Source organism: Euphorbia lathyris, chromosome 5, assembly GCF_963576675.1.
Source record: "Euphorbia lathyris chromosome 5, ddEupLath1.1, whole genome shotgun sequence".
Lineage (NCBI taxonomy): Eukaryota > Viridiplantae > Streptophyta > Magnoliopsida > Malpighiales > Euphorbiaceae > Euphorbia > Euphorbia lathyris.
Window position 1 is genome coordinate 7,324,494 of NC_088914.1, and position 5,627 is coordinate 7,330,120.

The window sequence follows — 5,627 nt, forward strand, 5'->3', positions numbered from 1 at the left end:
ATAGAACTTGCTCTAAGGAAAATTGATGTGGAAAAAAGTCATAGAAAAAGGTTAATAAGTACGTATCTAATATATGATAAAAATTCTAAAAATTAAGAAATATAAAATATATTATTTATATTAGTATTTCATATTAAAAGGTAGAGCTGTTTTTGTCCAAAAAAAATAATAATAATAATTTTGATAAGTTATGAAGTTAATGTCTTTCCGCTATTAAAAGATAAATTACATAAGTGATGTATAACATTTGCTTTATTTAATAATTTGGTATACAACTTTTAATTTTGTACAAAAAAAAATTTTTTTATAACTTTTTGGTGACTTTCAATTCAAATGTACTATCGGTAATTGTCAAAGTCAACGCGATACATAAGCAATTTGACCTTTCTAAGACGGTCAATACGAAGTCAACATGCCATTTTGGCAATTTTGACTTGTAAGGAGTGCTGACATAGTACTTTGACTTCATGTTGCCCAATCATAATTACTGGTGGTACATTTTAGTAGGTCACCAAAAATTTGTACAATTTTATATATGAAAGTAAACGTTGTACACTACGTATCCATTTAATATTGTTGTGTGGAAAAGGTGTTATGAAGAAAAGCTGATAGATATTTGGTAAATATACGACAAAAGCTCTAAAAAGTTTTATATATATATACATTATTTCAATTCATTATTTCTACTTCATAAATAAACTATCTTAACCATAAAGATGGAAAATTATAAGATATATAGCGCATATTAATCCTTGTTTTTTTTTTATTAATATACTGTTCATTTTTTATATTTTAATAATATATTTTTTAATCTTTAACTTTTTTATTCAATAACGTGGTTTTTTTATAAACAGAAAAAATATTTGAGAAACTAAACTATTAAATAAAATAAAAGTTAATGACTAAATAATATATTATTAAAATATAAGGACTTGACAGTATATTATGTAAAAAAATATAAAGACTAATAAATTATTTATTCAAAATTATAAAGTAGTTTATGTTAAGTATCATAAGAGATGTTGGAAAATTTTGAATAAAAATATATATTAATTTATATACCAACAAACACCTCCTTTCATGAACAGTCGTGTCCGTCGTGAATAGTCGTATTCGTAAATGAACAGTCGTGTCTATCTGTATACAGTCGTGTTCGTTCGTGAAAAGACATATCATTTTAGTTCTATTTATATAGAATGGATTGTCAAATTCACATACTGTTGAAGAAAATATTCTCTGGAATTCTTCTTGCACTATCTGTTCACATTGTTCTTGTTTTCCTACTCCGGTGATAATTAGGCTACACACAGTTTGAGTTCGCTTGTGTAATCTGTTGTATCCTGGGAGATAATCGTCAATAGCGACGACATCTATCTTAAGAAAACTGCTAATACAGGCCTCAAATTTGTCTATCTCTTTCCTTTTAATTTCCAGTTTTACTGTTTATATATTTTTCTGTGATCGTTTTGTTTTTTGGTTAATCACATCTAACATTTTTAAGACAGACGTAATCATTTGTCTAACAAGAGAAATTTTAACAAGAAGCCATTCAGAAAGCAACTATGTAAAAAACGCTAAAAAAAATGATTCAATATTTACTTTCATCTTTATATCTACTAAGAGACAATATATGTTCGCACGTTCATCCAAATACCTCAGCAAAACCAAATACCTCTTCTTTGCTGAGATAAAACTATATAAAAAAAATCAATCATGAATTTAGGTTGTAACATAGCTAAGGTTTGGGGTAAGAAAGTAGTCAAATTTTTTTTAGGTACAAGGAATGGCGAATACAGGATTATTCGGTTGGGAGGCCGGTTTTCCCGTGCGTTCGTGGATTTTTTTTTTTTTTTTGCTAAATCGAACTTGCTTAATTTTTTTTTTTGTATATATACGTGTTATAATTTGAATGGTCAAGAACCAATTTTAAGTATTATTGTACAATTTCTCAAAATTAAACTAGATTTTGTTTAATGGTCCTAATATATATATATATAAAAAATTGGATTTCGGAAGAGTTGAATATGTAAAAAAATTCAAAAATTTGATTTCAGACACCAGTCCAAAAAAATAATAATTTGGATTCAAGGAGGCCTAAGAGGCCAAATAAATTAGAAATTTGGATTTATGAAGGCCTAACAGGTCCAAAAAAATTAGAAATTTGGATTTAAAATTGCCTAACAGGCCTAAAAATACTAGAAATTTGGATTTAGGGAGTATCTAATAGGTCCAAAATTTTGAAATATTGAATTTTGGACAAACCTAACATGTAATGGGATATATTTAATTTTTTTATTAGTTCAATGTTAGTTTCTAAAAAAATTATAACATTTTTTTATTATTTTTTTTATTTTTAATTTTAAAATTTTAAAATTTAATTTAGAAATTAAGTTGTTTGAATCTCAAAAATAAGCAAATATTTTTTTTAATGGAAAGCCATAATAAAAATAAGTTCAAAAGTGTTATAAAAGTGTTATAAAAATAAATAAATTAATTAATAATGGTAACATAGTTTTATAATTATTGAAAAATAAAATTTAAATAAATAAACACTTTCTAAAATAAATTGTGGTTGATGGGAATTGAACCTAGAACATTTTTAAAAGGCTTAATACATCATTTGCTCCTTGAACTTGTCCAAAAAACTTGATTGGTCCCCTGAACTTTCAAAGTGTTCCGATAGCCTCCTGAACTTGCAAAAAATGTTCAGCTAGCCTCCTGAACTTCAATAAAACGTAATCAATTGATCACTCGGTCGTAAAAAAGTAAGTTAAATGCGAAAGATGTATTCCACGAGTCTTATAAAAAGTAAAACGACCAAAATCGGAATATACAATTCTAATATTAGAGAAGACAAGTTGTATAATTGAGCAAGCAATAACTTCCTTTTTAATCTATTTTTTAATTATGCAATAACATTCTAAGATACGTGGAATACATCTTCTGCATTTAACTTACTTTTTTACAACCGAGTGGTCAATTGATTACGTTTTATGCAAGTTCAGGGGGCTAACTGAATATTTTTTGTAAGTTCAGGGGGCTATCGGAACACTTTGAAAGTTCAGGGGGCCAATCAAACTTTTTGGACAAGTTCAGGAGGCAAATGATGTATTAAGCCTTTTTTTAAAAAACAAGTGTTTTTAACCATCTCATCTACCTTTAAACAATAAAATATTACTACATAGAGTCTATATATATTTATTTTTTGGTAGGGAAAAGAAAGTAAAGACAAAACAAACACCACAATAAATTAACCTGGGATTAGCCTAGGAAAGCTAACCCCCACAATATCTTCAGAAAGCAAAGATAACATGAAATCATGAGGAGAAGAGAAAATAGAGACGCCCAAAGCCCTCTCATGGCCCTCAGCCGCAACCCGATCTGCCACCCGATTCTGCTCTTCGAAAACATGGCAAAAGTTGATAGAATCGAAAAAGGAGCAAATCCTTCTAATTGCTTTAACTAAATTCTGGCTCCCTAAACATAGAGCCCTTTTATCAGAAATCATCTTGACTGCTTCGAGATTGTCTGACTCCACTAGCAGCCTCCTAATCTCCAGATCCTCTGCTACCCTAAGCCCAGAAAAGATATCCCAAATCTAAGCAATAAAAGAGGAGCCCAAACCCAGATTCTAAGCAAAACCTAACAACCAAGCACCTCCTACATCTCTCAATACATCGTCGGTAGTAATTCTTTCGTCCTCTTTACGCGACCCATCGGTGTTCAACTTTACCATTCATTCACCTGGTCTATCCTAGGCTATCAGATGAACAGTCATTTTTTGGATAGAACCTGCTAAGCTATCAACCTTGAAACTCTCAATTATTGAATTAACTTTTCTGAATAAGAAAGCCAGCAAATTAGGAATGACAACCGCTCCTTCTCCAAATATCTCAACATTTCTCCAATTCCAAATTTGGTGGCAGACCACAACAAACAGAATTACTCCATGTTCGAGCTCAGCCAACAACTTCCCTTCGACACCCTCCCTAAACCAGTATTGTTCTGAATAGGAAAAGAAGGCAGAAAGACACTGCTTAGGTGGAACTTTCCTCCACACGGCCTTACTTCCAACACAATCTCTAAGAACATGGCAACTGGTTTCCGTATGAGCTTTACATCTGCTACAAAGCATCAGATTCCACCAAATGTCGTCTTTTCCTTTCAACATTCGTTAGAAGCCTATTCTTAGCACAAAACCAAAGAAAACTCCTAATATGATAAAGAACCTTCAAGGACCAAATACCTTTCCAAAGGTTTGAAGGAGGAACATCCAAATTGTGATTAAAGGTCTCAAAAGCAGATTTACAAGAATAAGCACCATTATTAGTAAACGACCAACAGTGAGTATCGACATCTTCCTCCATACTGCTAACTTTAACTCCCCGGATTCTCAGGAGTGTTTCGAGACTGAAAAACCGATCAAATTTAGACAAATCCCACTCTCCCTCCTCAGTCACAACATCCGCAATTCTCCAATTTCGGACCTCAGGAGCCGGAGGAAAAGTACAAATCTCTAATAAAGGCCGCTTCCCAAGCCAGGCATCATTTCAAAAACTAATCGATCTACCATTGCCAACCGACCAACCAATACCAGTACAAAATTCAGAAAAAACTGCATTAACCCCTTTCCATAAAAAGGAACATACCGGAACTTTTTCTTTTTGCCCCCCAAAAATCCTATCATTCCTATATTTCCCGCACAGGAGCTGAACCCACAGAGCAGACGGAGATTGCCACATCCTCCAAAGGAGTTTCATTAACAACACGTTGTTATTATCCCTGACCTGATTAATCCCAAGGCCACCCATACCTTTAGGTTGACAAACCTCCTTCCAATGAACATGATGAATTTTTCCTCCCTCCACCGAGTCCCCCCACAGGAAGCGCTGATTGATTTTATCTAAACCGTTGAGAACTGGTTTAGGAAGACGACAAGCTTGCATAATATGATTGGGCGTCTTACAGTTCACTGACTGAATCAAGGTAAGACGACCCGTAAGAGAAAGTGATTTTACCTTCCAATTAGCACTCTTACAATTAATCTTGTCAAAAACATCCTTGAAAGACACCTTAGATACTCTATCACTATGGAGAGAAATCCCCAAGTAGTTGCCCAAAGATTTAGTAAGAGAAATGTCTGACAACTCACTCAGCCTATTACAGACACCCTGATCCATATTATAAGAACACAACATCCGTGATTTTTGGATATTAAATTTTTGTCCAGAGGCAGAGCAAAAGCAATTGCGGATATCCATAATCACCCCTATTTGCTCCTCACTTCCCTCGACAAACATCATCACATCATCCGCAAAAAATAAATGCGTCACCGGGGCAAAACTTGTTAATGGAAATAGGATGAAAACTCCCAGTTACCACTGCCTCCTGTATAAGGCGAGTCAGCCTCTCCATAGCAATAACGAACAAGAAATGGCGCATAGGGACACCCTGACGAATACCCCGGGTATGAGTAAATTCCTTGGACATATCCCCATTTATCATAACTTGAAACACTGGAGAAGTAATACAAACCCCAATTAACCTCCTCCAATTCTCCAGGATCCCAGCTCTCTTCAGACTCTCAAGAAGGAAACTCGAGTTAAGCCGATCATAGGTTTTCTCCA